This window comes from Oryctolagus cuniculus, chromosome 13 (genome assembly GCF_051225735.1).
Source record: "Oryctolagus cuniculus isolate XC-2025 breed Fujian yellow rabbit chromosome 13, ASM5122573v1, whole genome shotgun sequence".
Classification (NCBI taxonomy): Eukaryota; Metazoa; Chordata; class Mammalia; order Lagomorpha; family Leporidae; genus Oryctolagus; species Oryctolagus cuniculus.
The window spans coordinates 108074694-108100504 of NC_142879.1; the positions used below are offsets into that span (position 1 = coordinate 108074694).

Below are 25811 nucleotides of genomic sequence, written 5' to 3' on the forward strand. Positions count from 1 at the left end.
CACACACGTCGAGTGGCATAGCTGATCTTAATCTGCAGTGTCTGGATCAAGGCTTCTTGTCTCCCTAACTCCAGAGCTTGCCTCAGAAAATGGGGTGTAAATCCCCCCTACTCTTTTTGCCCAGAGAAGCTCAGATTCCTCTGGGAAGTGTCTGGCAGGATACAAGGAAAAGGGACTCATAAAAAAAGCATTCCTGGCCTGCGCCGTGGCTCACTTGGCTAATCCTCTGCCTGCGGCACCAGCACCCCGAGTTCTAGTCCTGGTTGGGGCACCGGATTCTGTCCTGGTTGCTCCTCTTCCAGTCCAGCTCTCTGCTGTGGCCCGGGAGTGCAGTGGAGGATGGCCCAGGTGCTTGGGCCCTGCACCCCATGGGAGACCAGGAGAAGCACCTGGCTCCTGGCTTGGGATCAGCGCAGCACCGGCCGTAACGGCCATTTGGGGGGTGAACCAACGGAAGGAAGACCTTTCTCTCTGTCTCTCTCTCTCACTGTCCACTCTGCCTGTCATAAAAATAAATAAAAAGTAAAAAAAGCATTCCTGAGAGAAACAGAGGAAAAGACATTGCCTCCAATCCACATATACGAGGGCATTTCAAAATGTTTGTGGGAAGAGGAATTAAAGGTGTATTTATTTTGATGTAAAATTTTTTGAGATACATTCATAGTTTTTTGCCCATAATATGCAATTTCTACATACCTTTGGAAAACCCCTCCTACAGTGTCATGCTTGCAAGCTAAGAGATGAAGGATTTAGCAGAGACATTTTGAGTTGTTCTAAGGTTTGGGTTCTCTGATTGGAAACTCACTCTAAATATAGAAACACAATTTCTTAGAGCAGTTTAGCAGGACCCTTTATGTCAGTGGAGCAAGGATAATAAATGTAGTCCAGATTTTAGTTTGAAACCCAAATAAACCCAATGTCTTTCTGAAATCCACGAGGTGAGACACCAACATTACTGTAAATAGTTCAAACTCAAAACGCGGAAGCCCGAGAGTTGTCACAGATCAGCTCTCCGGAGTCTGTCACCCTGCAGGGGCTGTAAACCTGTCAGGCAGCAAGACTGGCCCCTTGGTGTGTTCACCTCACACGTCCTGGGGCTGTTTAGACAGCCTGCCCCACGCACTCAACCCCCACATGCTCTGTGGGCCAGCTTCTCTCCAGGTAACCACAGTTCTTTGCAACTCGAAGACGCTAACCTCAAATCCATTATGCCTCACAGGTTACCATTCTTGTCGTCATCCAGTGACTTGACTGCTGTAAACCTTCATCTACAGACTCACTCCCCCAGTTTCCTGTGTTCTCCCTGGCCTGCAGCCCTTCGTCTCCAATCCTCAGCCTTCTTGGTTTGGTAAAAGTAAATTCTAATGTGTCCCCAACCGCACCTCCAATAGTCCCTTCAGGTTGCTCCAACTTGAACTTAGCAAGCACTCCTTCTCCTGCTGCCATCTGAAATCAAAGCTCTTATCTGTGGGTACCCTCAGGGTTCAGTCTGCTTGTGGAGTCCCTGCTTCTGTTTATTACTTCTAGATTGTTCTGCTGGCCGCAGCATCAGCTCCTTTGAAGTTCTGCCACCAGACGTTAGTTCCTTCTCTCAAGCTGCTTGTCAGTGTGGCCCGCCAGCCCCTCCTCCCCCACTGAGACCCGACAATCCTGTGTCCAGCTGGAGGAGTCGCTGTGTCCCCTGGCCCCGCACATCTTTGAATGCCTTATCCTCGGGGGGCTTTTCCTGCGACTCAGGCTCACAGGCCGTGATGCACATCTGTTCTTCCTGTTCATCACTAATGACTGCCTCGGCTCTGAAACCCTGATTGCACATATCAAGAGAGCCTCAGACTCTCATCTTTTCGTTTAGAAAATTTGTTGCACCATAACCATTCTGACAGTCTTCATTGTGACTTCAGATCTGTCACTGTAGTGTTTTTCACTATCCATTATCACCTTTTCTTTCCTCATTTCCACATTTAATAAAGTCGTTTTTTTTTAAGATCCTGTGATAAGCTCTTGCTATCTCCTATTTATGGTTAAAACTTCTGCAAAAGAAGTGTATGAAGTCTGTCTTCAGTTCATCATCTTCCGCTGTCACCCGTACCTGCTCCACCTGGGCCTTTGTCCTCACCGCTCTAGCCAAACACACTTTAAGGAGGTCGCTAACACTTACCTGTGGTCCATTTTTGGTCCTCCCCTTGGTTGATCTCTTGGTACTGTTAATTATAGACATTCTTTTGCAATCACTCTGATTTCCCGGAATGCATGACGCCACATTCTTCTGGTTTTCTGGGTGTTTCATTGGCTCTTCTTTTACAAATCACTTGATGGCCACTCTTCTTGTACTTACCTTCTTATGTTATACTTTCTTTTTTTTGTTACACTTTATTCCTAAGTATTTTATCTACTCTCATCCAGATGGAAACAAAATTGAAACCCAGGCTGTCTGATCTCAGAGTCCACATTCTACCCACTCTTGATCTTTCTCATTTATTGGCTGCCTGGCCACCTGCTCTTCAAGTGAAGGGGTCTGAAATGCATGTCTTTCCACCTGCACTCTGACCATTGTGGTGTCTGGTCAGAACCTCTCAGCATTGTGGGTGTCAGACTTTGCAGACGCAGCTCTGTATTATTATAGATCAGCATTCCACTAAGGTGAGTCCTAGGACGCTTTTGCACCCTTAAAAATTATTAAAGGACATCAAAGAGCTTTTTTTTTTTTCAAGTTGCTCATATATGATATTTCTTTTTTTTTTATCTTTTATTTAATGAATATAAATTTCCAAAGTACGACTCATGGGTTACAATGGCTTCCCCCCCATACCGTCCCTCCCACCCACAACCCTCCCCTTTCCCACTCCCTCTCCCCTTCCATTCACATCAAGATTCATTTTCGATTATCTTAATATACAGAAGATCAGCTTAGTATACCTTAAGTAAGGATTTCAACAGTTTGCTCCCACACAGAAACATAAAGTGAAAACTAATAGATGATTTTTTTTAAATGATGATGAAATCAGATCAGACCTATTGTCATGTTTAATCCCAGTGAGAGTCAAGTTGGGAATTGATAATTTCTTTCTTTTTTTTTTTTTTACAGAAGATCAGTTTAGTGTACATTAAGTAAAGATTTCAATCGTTTGCACCCCCATAGAAACACAAAGTGAAATATACTGTTTGAGTACTCGTTATAGCATTAAGCCTCAGTGTACAGCACATTAAGGACAGAGATCCTACATGAGGAGTAAGTGCACAGTGACTCCTGTTGTTGACTTTACAAATTGACACTCCTGTTTATGGCATCAGTAATCTCCCTATGCACCAGTCATGAGTTTCCAAGGCTATGGAAGCCCCTTGAGTTCTCCGACTCTTATCTTGTTTAGACACGGTCATAGTCAAAGTGGAGGTTCTCTCCTCCCTTCAGAGAAAGGCACCTCCCTCATCAAAGAGCTTTTGTTTAGAAGGGTTTTATGTCTTAACAGTTATCATCTTAGAAATTAAGATTGGTAACTATTTAAAATAGTCCTTCCTCGGTTTATTTACAAATGATAATGCTATCAGATACATTAATACATGCAATGCTATTACGATGCTACCAATAGCATTATAATGAAAATTAGCCTCATCTACAAAGTAAAAGAAAAATACAGTGAGAAGAACAGTCTTATTTTATAATTTTGGACTCAATTCAGTGTCTAGATGAACAGGAATCAGCTAGATCCTCCCATCTGCTTCTGCATTCTCTCTATTGTGATAACACTATCAGTCTCCAGGAAACTCAGCTGTACATTTGGGAGAGAATAAGAGTGAACAAAAATGGCTTAGTATTATTACGACCAGCTTTGACATAGTAGACCACAGTTCAAAAACTGTGGCCTTGAATTAAATTTGTACATCAATCTACTGTTCCTTGACTTCTAGGCTGTTCTTGCTAAGGTCAACAATGAACTTGCCTATTTTTTTTGAGGGAGGGCTAACTTTATGTTTACTACATCTACTTTATTTCCCCTGCTCGATTGTTCTTGTTTGCTGAGGTCATTTTTAAATAGTTGTTAAATGCTAATATGAGAAATGCTGTCAGGGACCAGCCTTGTGGTGTAGGGAGTAAAGCAACACTGGCATTCCATATGGGCACTGGTTTGAGGACTTACTGCTCCATTTCTGATCCAGCTCCCTGCTCATGCACCTGGGAAAGCAGCAGAGGATGGCCCAAGTGCTTGTGCCCCTGCACCCATGTGGGAGACCCAAAGAAACTCCTGGCTCCTGACTTCAGCTTGGCCCAGCTCCGGCCATTGAGACCATTTGGGGAGTGGACCAGCAGATGGAAGACCTAACTGCCTCTCTCTCCCACTGCAACTCTGCCTTTCTAATAAAAAAAAAAACAAGTACTATCAAAGGAAATGCCTTTTTTTGACAGGCAGAGTGGACAGTGAGAGAGAGAGACAGAGAGAAAGGTCTTCCTTCTGCCGTTGGTTCACCCTACAATGGCCACCGCCGCAGGCGCGCTGCGGCCTGCACACTGCGCTGATCCGAAGGCAGGAGCCAGGTGCTTCTCCTGGTCTCCCATGGGGTGCAGGGCCCAAGGACCTGGGCCAGCCTCCACTGTACTCCCTGGCCACAGCAGAGAGCTGGCCTGGAAGAGGGTCAACTGGGACAGAATCCGGCGTCCCAACCTGGACTAGAACCCGGTGTGCCAGCGCCGCAAGGCAGAGGATTAGCCTATTGAGCCATGTCGCCGGCCCAAATGAAATGCCTTTAAAAGATACAGTTTTATTATTTGAAGTTGCACAAAACATGAAGTAAACCTCAATTGAAAGTCACTGGTTCATCCATTCAGCACATTCCCACAAAGTTGTTATCAGGTGCTGCATGCTGTTTTATGTCTTGGGCTACATGAGAAAAGAAGCAGACAAAAGCCCCGGGCCCCAAGGAGCTCATGCTAAGTGAGAGGGGGAATAAAGGAAGAAGATGTATGGTATGCTCGAAGGTGCTGAGTGCTGTGGATAAGGACACGTCAGAAGCTGGTAAGGGAGACAAGTGTGCTCTTTTCTGAGGAGGTAAACTAGAAACCAGGTGGTAAGAGTTCATCTTGCCAAGCCAGTGGCCACTGAGCAAAAGCTTGAAGAAAATGTAGGTGTCAACTGTGCAGGTGACTGGAAAAAGGACATTCTATGGAGAGGGAGCAGCAAGGGGTGTCCTGGTGTTTGGGGAGCAGCGGGGAGGCCTGTGTGCTGCAGTAGCTCCAGCAGGGGCCATGTGTCATCCAGGAAGTCAGAGACGCAGGAGGCCAGGCCCTGTGCAGCTTGTGTCCTGTTAGCGACTACGCTGGGTGAAGAGAGAGGTCGGCTCCAGTTGGGTCATGAGCTTCAGCTTCATGAACCTGCACACAGTGCGTAGAGTGCTTGTCTTAGTCCCTTTGAATGTAAAGTTAGGGAATTCTACAGACAGTTTACAAGATTCCAGGAAACTCTGCAATTTTGTGGGTTTTTCTCTCTGGTGAAATCTCTGGGTCACAGGCACATGCAACACTGGCAACAGCCCTGCTGGCTTCACAGTTGTGTTGGGCATGTAGGCGCGTACTGCAGGCAACGCTTTCTTCCAGAGAGCATGGCTCCTCTCCCCACCCATTGCAGGAGACTGTCCCTGCCCATTGCTCTTAAACTACTGTGTTTGCCGCTGCTGACTGGGTGGACAATGTCCCAGTAGTTGCTGGGCGATCACACAAGAGCTGGAGCAGCTGCTAACCAATAGACACCTTGAATGTAAATGGCCTCAACTCGCCAGTTAGAAGATACAGATTGGCAGAATGGATTAAAAACAAGACTCATCTTTTTGCTGCCTATAAGAAACACACTTCACCAACAGAGGTACACATGGACAAAGTGAATGGATGGAAAAAGATATTCTGTGCTAACAGAAACCAAAATAGGAGAGATGTGGCCGTCCTAGTATCAGACAAAATAGACTTTAACACAAAAACTGTTAGAGAAGTGCAGTGATTCAGGGATCAATACAACAGGAAGATGTGATTGTAATGGATGAATACACACCTAATTACAGGGGACCTGGCTATTTAAAGGAGCTGTTAACAGACCTAAATGGAGACATAGACTCCAATACAATAAAATGGGGGAATTCAACACCCCACTTTCATCACTGGATAAATCAGCCAGACAGGAAATCAACAAAAAAACAGCGCTAATCAACACTATGGACCAAATGGACCTAACTGATACCTACACTTTTTACCCCAAGTTGCAGAATACACAGTCTTCTCAGCAGTGCGTGGAACCTTTTCTAGGATAGACCATATGCTAAACCATGAAGCAAGTCTCAGGAAACTCAGAAAACAAAATTATACCATGTGCCTTCTGTGATCACAATGGACTGAAGCTTGAAATCAACAACTCAGGAATCTAGAACAGATGCAAACACATTGAGACTGAGCAACGTGCTCCTCAATGAACAGGGTGTCATAGAAGAAATAAATGAGAAATAAAAAAATTACTGAAACAAATGAAGAGAGAAGTACATCATATCAAAACTTATGGGATACAGGAAAAGCAGTGTGCAGAGGGAAGTTTATAGCAATTGGTGCCTATATCAAGAAACTAGAAAGTGACCAAATAAAGAGCTGTCAATGCATCTCAAGGACCTAGGGGAAGAAAACAACAAATCAAACCCCAAATTAGTAGGAAGAACAAAATAATTAAAATTAGAGAAGAAATAAACAGAATTGAAACAAAAAATACAAAAGATAAATGAAATGAAGAGCTGGTTTTTTGAAAAAATAAATAAAATTGACATACCATTGGCCCAACTAACAAAAAAATAAAGAGGTAGAAGACCCAAATCAGTAAAATCAGAGATGAAAAAGGAATGTAGCAACAGACACCACAGAAATAAAAAGTATCACCAGGAATTACTACAAACAGCTGTATGCCAACAAATTGGGAAACCTAGAAGAAATGGATATATTCCTGGACACATACAATCTACCAAAATTGAATCATGAAGACATAAAACACCTACACAGACCAAAAACCCAGACAGAGATTGAATCGGTAATAAAGATCCCCCAACAAAGAATGGCTTCACTGCTGAATTCTACCAGACATTTAAAGAAGAACTAACTCCAATACTTCTCAAGGTATTCAAAACATTTGGAAGGGAGGGTATCCTCCCAAACTCCTTCCATGTAAGTCAGCATTACCTTAATTCCTAAACAAGAAAAATAAACAACAGAGAAGGAGAATTGTAGACCAATTTCCCTGATGAACATAAGCGCAAACATCCTCGACAAAATAATAGCCAGTCAAACCCAGCAACACATCAGAAAGATCATTCACCTAGACTGAGTGGGATTATCCCTGGTGTGCTGGGATGGTTCAACATCCGCAAATCAGTCAGTGTGATACATCACATTAACAAGCTAAAGAACAAAAACCAGTATCTCAAAAGACACAGAGAAAGCATTTGATAAAATACAACACCACTTCATGATGAAAACTCTAAGAAAATTGGGTATAGAAGGAACATTCCTCAACATAATCACTGGAATTTATGACAAAGCAGCAGCCAGCATCTTACTGAATGTGGGAAAATTAAAGGCATTCTCATTAAGATCCAGACTAGACAAGGATGCCCACTCTCACTTTTGCCATTTAATATAGTCCTGGAGATTTTAGCTAGAGCCATCAGGAAATAAAGAGAAATCAAAAGTATACAAATTGGGAAGGAGGAAGTCAAACTATCCCTATTTGCTGATGACATGATTCTATATATAAGGGACCCAAAATACTTCATGAAGAGACTATTAGAACTCATAAAATAGTTTGGTAAGGTAGCAAAATAGAAAGCCAACACACAAAAATCAATAACCTTTGTATACACAGAAAATGCCATAGCTGAGAAAGAACTCCTATAACCAATCCCATTCACAATAGCTACAAATATTTAAATACTTTGGAATAAATTTAAACATGTACATCAAATAGCTCTACAATGAGAATTGCAAAACATTAAAGAAAGAAATAGAAGAAGACTTTAAAAAGTAGAAAAATATTTCATGTTCATGGATTGGAAGAATGAACATCATCGAATGCCCATACTACTGAAAGCAATTTATATATTCAGTGTGATCCCAATCAAAATACCAACAACATTCTTCTCAGATCTGGAAAAAAAAATGCTAAAATTCATGTGGGAGCACAAGAGACACTGAATAGCTAAAGCTATCTTAAACAACAAAAACAAAGCTGGAGGCACCACAATGCCAGATCTCAAGAAGTACTACAGGGCAGTTATAATCAAAACAGCCTAGTATTGGCACAAAAACAGACATGTAGACCAATAGGATGGAGTAGAAACTCCAGAATCGATGCATCAACAACCAACCGGTCTTTGACAAAGGAGCAAAAAATCAACCCCTGGAGCCAAGAATGTCTCTTCAAGAAATGGTGCTGAGAAAACTGGATCTCTGCATGCAGAAGTATGAAACAAGACCCCTACCTCACACCTTACACAAAAATCCACTTGAAATGGATCAGAGACCCAACTCTACAATGTGATACCATGAAATTACTAGAGAACAGTGGGGACACTCAGCAAGACGTTGGCATAGGGAAAGATTTCGTGGGAAAGACCCCAGAAGCACAGGCAATCCAAGCCAAAATTAACAAATGGGACTACGTCACACTGAGAGGCTTCTGCACTGCCAAAGAACAACGAGCAAAGTGAAGAGGCCACCAACAGAATGGGAGAAAATACTGGCAAACTGTGCAACTGATCAAAGATTCATTTCCAGAATCTATAAAGAGCTCAAGAAATTCAACAACAACAAAACAGACAATCCAGTTAAGAAATGGGCCAAGGACTTGAACAGGCATATTTCAAGAGAGGAAATTCAAATGGCCAACAGGCACTTGAAAAAAATGCTCAGGATCACCAGTTATCAGGGAAATGCAAATCAAAACCACAGTGAGGTTTCACCTCACCCAGTTAGAATGGCTTTCATACAGAAATCAACCAACAGCAAGTGCTGGTGAGGATGTGGGGAGAAGGATACCTTCATCCGCTGTTGGAGTGTGAACTGGTTAAGCCACTGTGGAAGACAGTGTGGACATATCCAAAGCCAGGAGCCAGGAGCTCCTTCTGGGGAGCAGTTTACTTAAAATAACACATTTTAACTGCAAAGGAAATTTAGAAAACCAAGTCCTTCCCTTCATTTTTTTTCTTTTCCCCTCCAACACTCACACCAGACCCTGAAGCAAATTGAAGGCAGCACCTGCCAGATTTGTAAACATGAAAATCAGACAAACTTGAAATTTCTTATATCCCAAAATTATCTGTAGTCAAGGCGATGATGACATTAATAAATTTCAGACTATCAGCGGTTGAAAGATCTTTCCCTCTGTCTCACTCCTTCTCTCTTTCTAATGCTGCCTTTCATTATAATAAATAAATAAATGATTTTTAAAAAAGAAATTTCAGACCATTTCTAGTTAGCTTCTCATTTTACCACCTATGGGGGCGGGAGAGGGATAGAAAAAGAGAGAAACACTGTTCACTTGGATTTCCTGTGCTTCACCTGTATATATCTCAACCCCCAGCTCCAAAACAGAGTTTTGCTTCCCTCTGTCTTTGCTCTCTACATTCTGACTGACAAGCCCACCAGCTCTGTTGCGTGTGGACTTAGCTCTCTTTCAAATCCCTACCCTGCCTCCTGGGCCCCAGGAGGGCTCTGACATCTCACAGAATTAATCTGTGCTATCTGTTGATCCCCGAATAGGTCAGCTAGCCTGGAATGCAAGAATCTGCAAGTGCTGAGGTGCATTGTTTGCGAGTGCAGGCCACTAAGCTAGCACTGTGGATACACTAGTGCCTGCACTGGGGATGGAAGCGGCCTGTGTGTCCCTTGGAACAGGACCAAGAGGCACAGACAAGGTTTGGAAAGTCTTGCCTGTGGCAGAAGCTGCTTCTGCAAAACCTCTAACAACAACAACAACAAAAACCCTTCTATTTTTATCAATGTGGAAATGAAGACACAGAGAGAGCAAATAGGGAGGACATTCAAGAAGTACATGTGAACTGCATATTATGAATAAACTGTTTGTTGCAAATTATTTTGCACCCTAATAAACTTGTCTCTCAACTGTATTTTCTCATGAATGTTTTGAAGCTTTGTCATCACTGGTGTCACAGAAGGAGTAGGTGGCAATGGCTTTAGACATTGCTTCTGCTGTCTCTTATCTGTACCTCCCCCCAACCCCCATCACCTGGTAAGATTCACTGGTGTCTTTTTGGAAAATGTCTTCAGAATCAGTTTCAGGGAGAAATCAAAGAGCATTCCTAAAGGGAGAACTGGGCCTCCTCTTGGACTCCGTGTTTGCAGGCACAGAGCCTGGAGCGGGAGGTGATTTTCCTTATTTCACAACAGCCCTTGGAAGTGGAGCTGATGACATCATGGACATCTTCCATGCCCCTGCTCTGGTTTGAACTTGTTTCCATTTGAGGCCAATATCAGGTCAAATTTCCAGTCTTCAGACTTTCCATTTTTAGCAATAAAGACCAAGTTCTACAATGTCTGTTTTGTTCGAGCTCTTCCCTGAGGTGATCCAACACTTAGCACATCTGGAAAATTAAAATTACTTAAACCCACCGATTGAGGAAACAAAAATCCCTTATAATTTGTGTATACGCCTTATTAATTCACTGATTTGGGAACCTTAGAGTTGTTCAGATGAACTGTTTGTTAGTCCTTAATCAAGTCTAAGTTGTGGCACAAGTGAGATTATTTCCATGCCAAAGGCCTAAAAAACGGAGGTGATGGATTTCCCCCTATTTTCCAAAGCAACACAGTAGTGTGGAACCACCGTAAGTGTCGCCGGTAAGAAGTCGTCCGCTTGTGTGTGCTCCCTGTAAACTGCATTTTTGGCATCTAAACAGTCGCTAAAAGTCATCACAGTGTAGGACTGTGCGGCAAGCTGTCCTTGTGCTTTTGTATCAGGTGATTATTGATGTCTGCAGAAAGAGAGCTGCAAGCACTTAACACTGGAGAAAATAACGAACGTATCTCTAATTCAGAGTTCATTCCTTGTTTCACAGATGAGGAAGTTTAGGTCTGTATCATGCGTACCATCCCATAATTACCTGAGGCTGCAAGTTGGGGACCTCTCCTCCCCTGTGACCATCACTCCAGCTCCTGCCCTAGGGTTCCCGGGAGAACAGCAGAGACAGCGTTCACCATCTGCTTTCGAGACAGCGTCGAGGTCTCGTCAGTGAATTGTCTTAGACACACACAGACACACTTACACAGTGAATGTGCCCTTTCACAAACAATCTGAGGGTTATATTACTAGTGATTTCTCACCATTACAACTGTATTAAAAACCTAACGTGGGGGCCCACGTCGTGGCACAGAAGCACAGAGCCATTGCTTGTGCGGCTTGCATCTCATACAGGAGTGTTGGTTGTGTCCACGTGCTCTGTGTCTGATGCAGCTCTTTGCTGATGGGCCTAAGGAAGCAGCAGATGGCGGTCTCAATACGTGGTCCCCTGCCACCCACGTGGGAGACTCAGATGGAGTTCCAGGCTCCTGGCTTCAGCCTGGCCCAGCCTGGTAAATTGTGGCCAGTGAACCAGTGAACCAGTGGATGAAAAATCTCTCTCTGTCTCTTTCTTTCTCTCTCCTTCTGTTGTTCTGCTCTTCCAATAAATAAATAAACCTTAAAAAAACTTTGTAAGTGGAAATTTTTGACATTAAAAAATAAACTAACATACCACATAGCATTTAAACTTTAATACTTATTGTATGGAACATTAAATAAAAGCAGGTAGCTACTTCCCTCTCTGTCTAGAATTTAGTATCATACGACAGTCTTTAAATTTTATTGTTATAAAGTGTGGCTTTACCCTTCCCTTAGGACTTAACAGTGGTCCTGAAAATAAATAAGATGGTTTCTTTCTCTTGGCCTCTGTTTTAGATCCAACATGGCATTTCTGTCTCCACAGTCATCTTTTTCATTGAGTAAAGCTGTTTAATACCCAGGAGTTGCTAGCAGTGCTAGGAAAGCCGGAGCTGGCTCACGGCTGCCAGTGGGACTTGTTGAGAAGACGCTAAGGCTGGCTTGCATGCCGGGGGCACAGTGCTGTCATGCGTGCAGACCCTGGACCCTGAGAAAGAACAGTAGCGCGAGACTTGGATTCTGGCAAGGTGCATCTGATGGGACGTGGAAGCAACACTTTCCACCGAGGTATTTGTGGCGGGCACACGTCCCCCACGGAGCCTGCTCTCGTCAGTGGCATCACTGTTAGGGCTCATGGACTCGGGGACCTGAGGGAGTCAGACAGCAGGCCCATGAGCCTGCGCGGTACTTCTCAGATACCAAGATAAGTAAGCTTATTGCTTGAGCATGCAGGACCTTCCTGTGCTTGCCCTCTCATAACCGCCAAGTCGCTGCCGTTAATTCCCCGTTGGCCAGCTTCTGTACTCTCACAGGACTGCTGGGAGCAGGTATGGTGGTTTTGGGGGCATCATGAGTTTTTTTGTTTACCCCTAATTTGCTCTGCAGAATCCATCAATTGGGTCCTCACACTAGGACTTGACCTAAGACAATCTACAGAATGACTTTACCTCCATAAATGTACCCGAAGACAGGCAATCCTAAGAAATTAAAATATGGAATTATTTGTTCAAGTAAAAGTTAAACATTTTCCTCAGTCTTTTTGTGCTAGTCATCTCCTTTAAGTCACGGCATTAGGGTATATTAGCTTGAAGTTTTCTTCTGGTTCTTCCGTGCAATGCTTCTCATAGTTCCTGAGATTTTCTTTCATAATAAAGAGGCCTCCAAAAAGTTCATGGGAAATGTATGCTATGAGAAAAATATGCCTGGTTTTCAAAATTTTTTCGCACCAGATGAACTAGTGATCCAGGCCCCATTTCCACACACTTCGTGAGTAGCTTGGATGGTTACTCAGCGTGATGCCTCCTAATTGAACACAGTTTCCCATAAAAGTGAGAAGAAAACACTTGGGGCTCTTCCTCTGTGATAGCCCATCCCTTCTTGAGACAGCGTCTTCTCTCTCCTTGTTTGGCTAAAGAGGCTGGCAGAGGTGACCTGGCAGGCAGTTCCAGTCTCCCGGGCGCCTTCAGCGGCCTGCTGCCCTTGGCTCCATTCTCCGTCGTGTGATCTCTTCGTCCGCCTATTGTGCTCATCGTCCTGTCCCCTGCTCCTCGTCTGAGCGCTGCTTTTCTCCTTTCCCCTTCTGTCCTTGTCTCGGTGCGATCGTTTTTGTGTCACAAGAGTGCTGAGCTGTGCTCTGAACAGCTGTTGGGAGGCCCTGGCTCCCTGTCCTCCTCCTCTCAAGCTCAGATGGAAGGCTCTTCCACACGGTCTCCCCGACGTGTTTGTATGCTTCTGGCCCACACTAGTGCACCTGTCCCTTTCCTGCTCCCACCCCAGACCTGGGCTGGAGGGGCAGACTCCAAGTGGACCAGGCAAGCTCCAGGCAGAAGCAGGCCCCTGAGACGTGCCTGGGGTTAGGCAGCTGCCCACGAGGAGCCGGTTTGCTGATACTTCCCTTATAATTTCTGAACCTGCTTTCATTCCTGACATTAACCATGATTTTATTTTCTAGAAAAAAACTTAGCCAGTCTTGATACCAAAATTATACTCAGTTGAAGAAAATCAGGGAATATTCTGTAGTTTTCAGGTATTTGAGTATTTTTGTATGCATGTGGAATTCTGCTAGAATCTTAAAAAAATGTTTAAACACTCTGGTGTTTTCTTGGGAGGATTTTTAACTCCTAATTCAATTTCTCTAGTGATTTTAGAATTATTTAAACTTTCCATTTTTGCTTGACTGCTTTCATCCATCATTTATATTATTCTAGGAGGTTGTCCATTTTATTTGAGTTTTCAAACCAAATAGCCAAACGTGTTCCATAATATCTGAGGCAGATTCATTCCATTAAAGAGTCCAGTTTTTCATTTTTCCCTGTACCTTGGACATGTGACTTGGTTTGGCAATAGGACGATAGGTTTGGCCAAGAGATTGCAAATAGAAATTTGAAAACACATTTGCACATTTCTGCCACACGCTTGGGAGTCTGCCACTGTCATGGAAACGTGTAGCGTCTGGCCTGCTAGAGAAATGGGACAGAGAGGTGGAGGACAGGTAAGCCCTCTTAGCTTGGGTTGGCTTTGGAGAACAGCGGCAGGTACACGCGCCAGCTCATCCCCTACGCGTGGAGTACAGATCACATTAGCAGAGCTGCCCAGACAACTGGTAGACAGGCAAATGAAATGTAAACGTATCCTCATCTTAAAAAAAAACAAACCTGCATATATGGTTATCGAATTATTTCATATAGTTGGTTTTTCTTTTTGTCTTGCTCTGTCTTTAAAAATGTTTGTCACAAGGTTTATGCTGTGTCCATATTCATATTGCAACTTGTTTTTCCACTTCACTTATTTTATATTATTAGCTGTGTTGGTTAATGTTCCCTGAGTTGATTATGCCAGTTTTTTTAATTTAGTCAAATATTTTTTAATTGTTGTGATATGGACATGAATTACTATAAATGTACTTTTAGCTATATCCTAAATACTTAATATATAACATTTTATTATAATGATTTCTAATTATTATTTTTAAATTTCTTGTTCTGATTTGTCCTTAGGGTGAAAACTATACTGATATACAGTTAATTTCTAGGTAATTTATTTTTATCTTAAACACACCACCATCATAGTATAGCAGAGAATGACACTGTGTCATACTGATTTTTTGGAAATTGTAGTTAGATGGCCTAGAGTGCGATCAATTTCAGTGATGTTGAATTCTAGAGAAACATGTGTGTTTTGTCATTATAGGGTACAGGGATTTATAGATTTTAATTAATCTGCTTTTAATCAGATTTTTAAAATATCCTCTACTTTGACCATCAGAGAGGCATGAGGTGACTTTTCCCTGTATGTTGGTAGATTTGCCAATTACTCCTTTTAGTTATCTCGAATTATTAATTTAAGTATTCTGAAGTTAAGTAATTTCAAAAATTTATTTACTGCCTCAACTGAAAACGTAGCATTGTGTAGTCTACTATCTATCCCTACCATCAGCCTTTTACTTCAGGTGTATTTTTGACAAATATTAATATAAGAAAGTCAAATTTCTCTTTGTTAGAATTTACTGAATCTAAATTTGTCTATTTTAAGCCTCTTATCCCTATATTTGACAATATTTTATTTTCCATTATTTATATTGTGCTTTTATGTTTCATGTCTTTTGTAAATAAGTGCTGTGAATTTAATCCAGTGATTATTTGTATATTTGGGGAAATTTTTTTTGTATTTCCATTATTTTACTTTTTGCTTTCTTTGTTTTCTACATTTCCTTAATTTCTTCTTTTTGTTTGCATGATTAGTTGTAAGTCAATTCTTTTATCTTCTAGGTAGCAAGTTAGCAGTTATTCTATATAAAGTTTGTAATAACAAATAAATATCTAGATTTTGGAAATTATGTAATATAAAATTGGGAAGTTTAGCTAAGATGAGTTATTCTAATAATGTTAGTAATTTTACATTTCCCCTTCCATCCTACAGAGTATACCTCCTGAAGCCAGTAGCTCGGTTACCCTCCACTGCGATGGTCGTGAGCGCCTGGCTGCACTGAGCTCTCATTAACCCAGTGACGCACATGCTCTGTGTGTCTGATTTTTTAGCTCTCTTATTTATTCCTTTAATCCTGTTAGTTAAAACCTAGCACTGTCATTTCAAACAGTGCTGGTTTGTGTTGATTTTCTCCTTTTAAAAATTGATCATGTGCTCTTGCATCTCAAAGCTGTCGTACTGGGTCCTTCTTGGTGCAATTTTACTCCTTCCTGATGCGTGTTCTTAAAATCAGTGGTGATTAACATTTATTTGTGTGAGAAGCTCATTCTTGGGAAATGTTTTTGCTGGGCACTTAAGTGTGAGTTAATATTTACTTCTTTTATCTCATCTCTTTGAAGCAATCATTCCCTTATAGTCTTGCTTTCATTATTAAGAAATATCAGGATTCTTCAAAAAGTTCATGGAAATGCATGCTGTAAAAACACTACACATGGATTTCAGATTTTTTTAAAGTTCTCTTTAAATTCCATTTTCCATGAGCTTCATGAAGTCCCCTCATATGTAGTCTTTTCCTTGTAATTCCTTTCATTGAGCTAACATTTCTCTCTGAATACTTCTGGGATTTCTTTGTCTTTGATGTTCTGTAGTTTCCTCCAAAATGTCCTCATCTTCATTTTTTGCTGTTAGTGCTGCCGGTGTGAGCGTCTTACGTTTAAAGATTTTTGTCTTTCATAACGTCTCTTCCTAATTCTCTTATTCTGAAGCTCCAGTTGGACTTCTATTAGATGTTCTGTTCTGTCTCACCAGCCTCTAAATATTCACCCTGTTTTCTGTTTAGTGCACTTTACCTGGTTTCAGGGAACATCTTCAGATTTATCTTTTGTAGCTCTCGTCCCACGTCTAATCTGCTATTCAGTTCATCCATTTAGATTTTTAAAAATATTATGGTTATTATATCTGAATTCTACCTTATTCAGAACTCTGCTTTTCAGTTTATACTACTGTGTAGTCTTTAAAACTGCCTAGTTTTGTAGCTTATTGTCTCTGCTACTTTTTCAGAAGTATTTTTATTTCCGAAACATTTTCTCCCAGAAGTCATGAGCAGAGGGACTATGTCTATCGTTTCAGTCTCTACTGACTCGTTCGTTTGGTTTATTTCCCCGTGTGCTTCGTACTCGGGCTCAGAGGCTCATTATAGGACAGTGGTATTGTGGTGGTCCTGGGGTGTTAGATCCGTAGCAGAGCACAGAGCGATCTCACAGTGATGGTGGCCTTATTACAGGTATAGTGGCAGTCATTGTAGTAACAGCACTAATCGTCATGACTGCTTTCAGTTACACCAGGAAGAACTAGATCTCATTACACTTCCTTGAGCAGCGGGGGCATCCCTCTCACGCAGGCTTCCCGGGGGTATGAGTGCTTCAAGGACCCAGCTCCATGCGGGATTCTCCAGTCCTGGCTGCCCCTCGTTGCATGTGCACATGGTCTGGTTTTCCTTTTGCCCCAGTCTCTGTCAGTCTCCCATCCTGGAAGCTCACGATGCTGAATTTTACTCATGGGGCAGCATTAATTATAATTTGTGTCCATCTTCTTTGTGGTTGTAGCTTACTTTTCAATCATTTTTTACCCTCAGGGACTTCCATGTCCAAAAGTGGGCTGTCTGTGTTTTAGGTGGCATCTGGGTAGTTTTTGGTAGTGCATTTGGTGTAGAGATCTACCACTTTGCTGGCTTGTTTATAAAGTCTTCGTCTTTTAAATTAAGTCAGAGAGACATTTCTAAGTAATTATTTAGGTCATCTGATGAATCATAAAAATACTGTAACAAAAGATCAGGAAAAGCTAATGGTGTTCACATAAAAAGAACACAGGTACTTCTCTGTTGGGGTATATCCATGTTGCAGATAGAGAACCTGATACTGGAAAAGCAATTTCTGATGTTTGGGGGTGATTGAATGAACAATATTTTGGAAAGAGATTATATGCTGATAGAAAAGTGCTGTGTGCCAAACAATGATGATATAATTAAAGGTGATACAATGATTATGTGACACAATTGCCTTCACACCAACAAGTATGTTGACACTTGGGGCTGGTATTGTGGCTTGGTGGAGTAAGCCACCACCTGCAATGCCAGCATCCTATGTGGATTCTGGCTCAAGTTTTAGCTGCTCCTCTTCTGATCCAGCTCCCTGCTGATGGCCTGGGAAAGCAGCAGAGGATGGCCCAAGTGCTTGGGTCCCTGCACCCATGTGGGAGACCCAGAAGAAGCTCCTGGCTCCTGGCTCCTGGCTCCTGGTATTGCCGCCATGTGGGGAGTGAACTGTGGATAGAAGATCTCTCTGTCTCTCTCTCCCTCTCTATCTGTAATTCTACATTTCAAATAAATAAATAAATCTTTAAAAAAAAGGAATGGTGATTATAGATACACTTGTGAAAGGTTTGAAAATATTAGTTGTGCTATAAGTGAAAAGGACACTTTTGTATTATTTCATACAATATAAGAATATTTACGTATAACTAAGTTTTTTTTTTTTTTTTTTTTTTTTTTGACAGGCAGAGTGGACAGTGAGAGAGAGAGACAGAGAGAGAAAGGTCTTCCTTTGCCGCTGGTTCACCCTCCAATGGCCGCCGCTGCAGCTGGCGCACCGCGCTGATCCTGGCAGGAGCCAGGAGCCAGGTGCTTTTCCTGGTCTCCCATGGGGTGCAGGGCCCAAGCACCTGGGCCATCCTCCACTGCACTCCCTGGCCATAGCAGAGAGCTGGCCTGGAAGAGGGGCAACCGGGACAGAATCCGGCGCCCCAACCGGGACTAGAACCCGGTGTGCCGGCGCCGCAAGGTGGAGGATTAGCCTATTGAGCCACGGCGCCGGCTCACGTATAACTAAGTTTATTGAATGTATGTTATAATGAAATGGTTAACACTATCAACAAGCCTAGATGTTTATATTTCCAGATATGCAAAACTGACAGTTACAGATCTTTTCTTAGGGACTGTCATAAGTTTAAAGATGTATGTGTGGACTGGCGCCGTGGCTCAATAGGCTAATCCTCCGCCGGCATCCCGGGTTCTAATCCCCGTCGGGGCACCAGATTCTGTCCCAGTTGCTCCTCTTCCAGTCCAGGTCTCTGCTGTGGCCCGGGGGTGCAGTGGAGGATGGCCCAGGTCCTTGGGCCCTGCACCTGCATGGGAGACCAGGAGAAGCACCTGGCTCCTGGCTTCGGATCAGTGCGGTGCGCCGGCCGCAGCAGCCATTGGAGGGTGAACCAACGGCAAAGGAAGACCTTTCTCTCTGTCTCTCTCTCTCTCACTGTCCACTCTGCCTGTCCAAAAAAAAAAAAAAAGATGTATGTGTGGGGGCCGGTGCTGTGGTGCAGCGGGTTAACGCCCTGGCCTGAAGCGCCAGCATCCCATATGAGCGCCAATTCTAGTCCCGGCTGCTCCACTTCTGATCCAGCTCTCTGCTATGGCCTGGGAAAGCAGTAGAAGATGGCCCAAGTCCTTGGGCCCCTGCACCCACGTGGGAGACTCAGAAAAAGCTCCTGGCTCCTGGCTTCAGATCAGCACAGCTTCGTTGCGGCCAGTTGGGGAGTGAACCATCGGATGGAAGACCTCTCTGTCTCTCTATCTCTCCTCTCTCTGGTAACGCTGACTTTAAAAAAATAAATAAATCTTTAAAAAAAGTATGTGTGAAGAATTTGTATTTAATTATTTTTATTTAATATGAATGGAAGCTGTAATATTTTTAAATTAATATTTTTGTATAATAAGTGATTTCAAGTATATATGTGTATGCTGACTGATTGATTAGAGACTATTATTTCAATATCCTTCAGTGTTTGTTTATAAATTGACCAAGATTCCTTTCTTATTTTTTTTTTTTGGTACCTCCTATTTCTGTGCATATGTAATAGGTATTTTAAAGTAACTTTCCGAATGTGTGGTTAATTGCATATAGTGAAAAAGAATTCTCCTCTCATTCACTGGTTTTACTTAGTTTTATTCACTGATTGAATTCTAGGATTTATTTATTTTATTTGAAAGAATGACAGAGAGGGAGAGATTGAGAGAGATCTTCCATCTGCTGGTTCACTGCCCAACAGCTGAGGCGAAGCCCAGAGTCAGGAACTCCATTCTGGTTTCCCATTTGGGTAGCAGGGGCTCAAGCACTCGGGGCCATCATCTGTTGTTTTCCAGGCACATTAACAGGCAGCTGGGTTAGACATGGAGGAGCCAGGACTAGACCTGGTGCTCAGATATGGATGTGGGTGTTCCAATTATGGCTTAACGTCAGGTGCCACACACAATACCTGCTTGTTCCTTAGTTTTGCTTCCTGTTATGCACTTTAGGATTTTTAGATTGAAGCTCTTGTGTGGAGGTGGCCACCTGGCCACCTGCAGTCAGAGCCAGGCTGAGACAAGAACTCGGGGCTTCTGTGCAGTGGGTGTGCAGGGTACATCGCACACAGAGTCTGAGCTGGCGAATGCCCAGGTGCTGGGACCTCTCCCCTTCTATAAATGCTCCAGGTTGAGAGGAGAAATCAGAGTGCTGTGTTCCATCAAGATCTGGAAGGGTCAACTGAACTCTCTTTTTTATGCAGATTTTTCTTTGCCCCCACCCACCACCTACATAGATTCCCTTAGCTCAACAGGAGACCCGTTTTACATCTCTCCTGCTTATTTCCAGTCTCCTTGTCTCTGTGTAATCCTGTTCATGTTTAGCCAAGAGGATATTAGTCATATTTTTACCTGTCCTATGTCACTTAATTAAAAATATTCTCCTTATCAATAGTATGTTTGGAGCAGAATTACAATTTACTTATGGATTTATCTTTTAATAGGAAACAGAATCCTAGAAGGTATCATTATAATGTACTGATGCATATATACATACATATATATATATATGGTTCTATTTAACTAGAAATTTCCATATTTAATTGTTTTTCATATATTTTTGTTTCTCATTGTGTTTAGAGTATTTGGTGGTGGCAGAGAAGTTTGCACACCAAGGTATGTTTATCATCTGAAAATGTGTTGGTCTCCATTTTGTCTTATCCTATGGGGATCAGAGAAAAAACTTGCTTACGAGGAAAACCTTTATTGCAGTAAAAACAACTTGGACGTGTGTATTGCAAATTCAATGTAACAGATATTTAATGAAAATGTCTCACGTCCAAAGCATGCCACCAGGTTGAGATCACAAATATATGAGAGATGAAAAAGGATTCTATGAGCAAGCGACATTTTTCTAATGCCCACTTTGAACACAGTGATCTGATGTTCCCCCAGACCAAATCCGAAGAAAACATAGTCCACTTCACACCTATCACTGACTTCAAGGCAAGTGACCAGGTCTTGGTGTCAAGCAAAATATTTTACTCTAATTACATGACACAGACCCTTTAAAGTTAGGCACATAATAACTACCTTAAGGAAACGTTAGAGTATGAATTCATTCCAGTTAATTGCTGTTACTTGTGGTAAAAATATATTCTCTTAATCACTGCTTTAGATTGCATATGGGCGGTACTTTTTGTGTCAAAATGCATTTAAAAATCATTTATTTATTTTTATTTATTTGAAAGACGAGAGATGGGGGTGGGGGAATCTTCTGTCTGCTGGTTCACCCTTAAGTGGCTGCAACAGCCAAGGCTGGGCCAGGCTGAACACTGGGGTGCTGGAGCCTCAATCGGTGTCTCCCGTATGGGTGGCACCACCTGCTCCCTCCAGCATGCAACGGGCAGGAAGCTGGAATCATCGGAAGTGAAGCCAGAACTCGAACCCTGGCACTTTGCTAGGGGCTGCATGCATCCCAGGTGGCACCTTGACCACTGCCCCAGAACACCCACTCTCAAAATGCATCGTTCACTCCCTGCTTCTGCATGACTGTTCTCTGGGAGGCTAGCAGTACTTTCCCTCAGTGATTAGAGGCGGACACGTCACTGCCCTGCTGTAAATTCTGCTACTGTTTCCCTTGTTTTCGAGGTGAAATGTAGGCTCCAGAGCATAGCTGTGGCCTTTCCTGTTCTTGCCCGTGAGATCCTGGCCTTGGCTTCGGGAGCTGCTGCCTGTCAATGCCCATCCCTGCAGCTTTGCCAATGTGCTGCCCCTGCCTGCTTCGCACGTCCTCGACTCCTCAGCTCGCATGTAGTGTTTCTAAATGCCTAAAAATGATCTACATAGAAGCTGTTTCAAAAGCAACAAACATTTTTCGTAACGACCAGCAGACTATGCAGACCAACAAATACAAGTATCTCACATTTATGTAAACAAACCTATGACTTGAAACTTGTATACAGTGAAAGTATCATCCTTGACCCCATGTACAGGATCAATTCTCTTAGGAAATTTTCAAAGATACTTGATTTTGCAATGCTTTTCTGTTTATATGTAAACCTATAGCAAGATATTTAATAAGCAGACATGCAATAGATTAAGAAAAAACACAGAAGTTAGGAGGAAAATAGCTGCCCACAGCAGTTACCACAGTTGCTGGTTGTGGAAAAAATTCAGTCTTTCACTGCGACTAGTAGCTTTGCATAGGTGAATATTCTCAAGTTAAAAGTTCCTGGGGGGCCGGGACTGTGGCAATTGGGTAAAGCCCCACCTGCAGTGAAGGCATCCCATATGGGCGTTGGTTCCAGGCCTGGCTGCTCCACTTTCGGTCCAGCTCTCTGCTGTGGCCTGGGAAAGCAGCAGAAGATGGCCCAAGTCCTCGGGCCCCTGTAACCGTGTGGGAGACCCAGAAGAAGCTCCTGGCTCCTGGCTTTGGATACACGCAGTTCTGGCCGTTGCAGCAAGTTGAGGAGTGAGCGAGTGGACAGAAGACCTCTCTCTCTCTCTCTCTCTCTCTCTCTCTGCCTCTCCTTCTCTCTCTGTGTAACTCTGACTTTCAAGTAAAAAAACAAAAACTTTTTTTTTAAAGTTCCTGATTTGTTTTGTGGATTTGGTGCAGAGGTTACGATGCCACTTGGGATACTAACATTCCTTAGCAGAGGACTTGGGTTCAAGTAGGAGACTCCAGCTTCCTGCTCATGCAGACCCCAGGGGCAGCAGCTAATTCTCAAGTACTTGGGTCCCTGCCACGCATGTAGGAGACCCAGACTGAATTCCAGTCTCCTGGCTTCAGCTCAGACTGGGAACCAGTATAGGCAGTGGGTAGTGGACCAGGAGATGGGAAATCTTTGTCTGTCTGTCTTTCAGATAAAATGAAAATAAATAAGTATTTATTTTTAAGAGAGTGCAAAACACATTGCCAACTTAAGAAATATTCTATATCATATTGAAATCTATATACAGAATGTGTAAATTATATGGGTGTAAATACTTTGGGTACCTTTCTTATAGTTGTAGGTTTTAGCCTTTTAAACACAAGTATCTAAGTAATAACATATAAAAGGCAAAATATCCATAGTGACATTGTTCATGAGATGTGATAGCTTACCTCCACACTGAGAGGTCACATTCTTTAATATATTTTAGTCTTAATGTGTTCCAAAGGATTTTTGGTGACTTTTTTTTCTGTTTTAAATTTCTGACATGGTTGAATATATATATATATGTATATATATGTGTGTGTATATATATATATATACATATATATATATATATGGTAAGAGTTTAGAAGAACAGTAAGTGTACAAAAACAAAGCCTTTTAAAATCAAAGTTGCTGTGAAATCATATGAGTTATATTCCTAAAATATGTTTAATAATCTGTTTGGTTATAACCGTTGTCATGGGTGTCATTCTCTTTTCTTCATAATGCTTAATTATGAATAAATGATGCATTTTCCATCAGAACCATATGTTAAAATTACTATCCACAGGAATGTAAACATTATACGTAAGGCTAGTACATTTACTATTAGCAAAGAAAGTACTCTAATTTTGTTGTTTACATTTCTTATTTGTTTTCAAAACATTTGGTAATAGTATTTATAGCTACAATAAGTAAACAAAAAATAAGAAAGTCCTTTACAATGTTTTGTGCCTATTTGACAGATTTTGTGAAGTATTTGAACCTTTGAAAAATTAGATTTTTGATATTTACTGAATGTAATGAATTTATGTAGCCAGCATATCTAGATTATTTGGCTTTGCAGAGTCTGTAATGGAAGGGGAATATTTCCCTGTCATTCTCAGAGTATGGCCTGAATTAAACCAAAACATTGTGTTACTATTCTTTCTTGAAGACATTTTCCTTGAATAATAATTTTTTAATTTTTTTAAAAAATTTTTTGCTAGGCAGAGTTAGACAGTGAGAGAGAGAGACAGAGAGAGAGTTATAGACAGTGAGAGAAGAGAGAAAGGTCTTCCTTCCGTTGGTTCACTCCCCTAACGGCCGCTACGGCCACCACTGCTCCTATCTGAAGCCAGGAGCCAGGTGCTTCTCCTGGTCTCCCATGGGGTGCAGGGCCCAAGCACTTGGGCCATCCTCCACTGCACTCCCTGGCCACAGCAGAGAGCTGGCCTGGAAGAGGAGCAACCGGGACAGAATCCGGTGCTCCGACTGGGACTAGAACACAGGGTACCAGTGCCACAGGCAGAGGATTAACCAAGTGAGCCAAGGCACATTTCCTTAAATATTACATTTTTCTTGACTAATTTCACAATGGTGTAAATCAAAAAAAAAAAAAAAAAAAAGAAGAAGAAGAAGAAAAGAAAAAACCAGAAACTCAGTGTGCTCTGTCCTGCATATCATTAACCAAGAAGAAATGTGGCATTCCAAAGAAAAATGTGTCATAAGCAGGAAATAAACAGAATGTAAAATTCTGTACTTCAAGAGTTCATCAGCAAAATTAGTCATTAATCATGTTCTAAAATGGACTCTGAGAACAGCAAGTGCTCAGGGAAGAAGTACTTCCCACATCATTGTTTTCTGTTTCATTGGTGGCACAGAGCCTTATGGAGATCTTTGACTCATTTTAACCACAATATTTACCCTGCTTCAAAGAAGGGCCACTGGACTGGCATTGACCAGGTATCGGGTCTCAGATAGCAAACTGCCCACGGCTATGTTCAGTGTCTGGGTAAACAAAGAGAATACAGTTTCCTTGCTGAAGGTCATTCTGTAGCGTTGTTTATTCGGTCATTTATTCAGTCCTTAATGTAATGAACATTTTCAGCTTCTGTTCTGAGCCAGGCTTTTTGTTAGGTACGAGTATTGGAAGATGAATAAAATATTCTACTTTCTTCAAGGAGATTAAATATTCCACTCCCAGTCACTCCTCATTCAAGGGGCTGTGCCAAATGCCAGAGGAAAAGTTACCACAGTCCATAAAGAACAACCCATTGTTATTCCCAAGATGTGTCTCGCTTAATCAGCACCCAAGTCTTAAATCTGTCAGGCAATATTAATTTCACCGAGATCTAAAAGGAACACAGGCCCCAAATCCTGAATATAAAGAAGTCCTGTGTTTTGCCACTCAACTGTTGGAAAATTCTTTGTTTTTGTTGGAAAATGCATTAACCTCATAAAAAGCAAATATCTGTTGCCATCCGGAGCCATTTTGGACTTTTCTCTAATCCTCACTTTAGGCTAAGAGTAGAATTAGTGGGAGAAGGGCAGTGGGGAGTTGATGAGAGCTGAGACTTTTTCTGGTTAACTGAACTCAACTTAAAAATACTGTATTTTATTAAGGAACCATTTATTAATGATATGGCTGTTTTGAAAGTGTAATTAGGTTGCAGCCATGAAAACCAATGCCAAGATTCTATGTAGGGCACATAAGTGGCGATGACTTTGGCAGTATCACTGATTTTTACTTCCTGGCTATTATGCGTAATCTTTGGACATTTAACTCGATTTATTTTGAAATGTTGAGATACTATAAGGAAGGCCATATGAATACAAAAAATAAGGCCCCCACTTTGTTTCTCTGTCATTATTCTTGAAATGTTTTTTATTGGATTATATGAATAAATGGCCTGTTTAAACGTAAGTGCACTCCAAAATTGTATGAAATATTTCTTTTTAAAATACTGTGTTTCCCCTTGTGGGAATGATGTCAAGTCTTAATTATTGCCTACAAATAAAAGAGTAATGATACTTTAAAACCACTCTTCCTAGACTGGTAAATAGCTTTGGTGGGATGCATAAATCTAACTTCTGAACAGTCCCAAGTGAGGAGAGGAAATGTTTTAAATGAAGGATTGAGGGGAGATGTAGACAGTAACAGTGCAGCAGCAAAGACAGAATAAAAAAACCTAC

At 42.0% G+C, this 25811-nt stretch overlaps 1 long non-coding RNA gene across 3 annotated transcripts in view; it reads left to right on the forward strand.

Moving 5' to 3' along the window:
- LOC149122850 (uncharacterized) overlaps window positions 1-25811 on the forward strand; it is a 140070-nt gene that overhangs the window by 61624 nt on the left and 52635 nt on the right. Inside the window, exon 3 of one of the 3 annotated variants that reach the window (XR_016219910.1) lies at window positions 1220-1915. The exons of the other annotated variants lie outside the window; for them this stretch is intronic. This is a non-coding gene — a long non-coding RNA (uncharacterized LOC149122850). Of the gene's footprint in view, window positions 1-1219; window positions 1916-25811 lie in introns of those variants that run through there. 3 annotated transcript variants of the gene reach the window in all.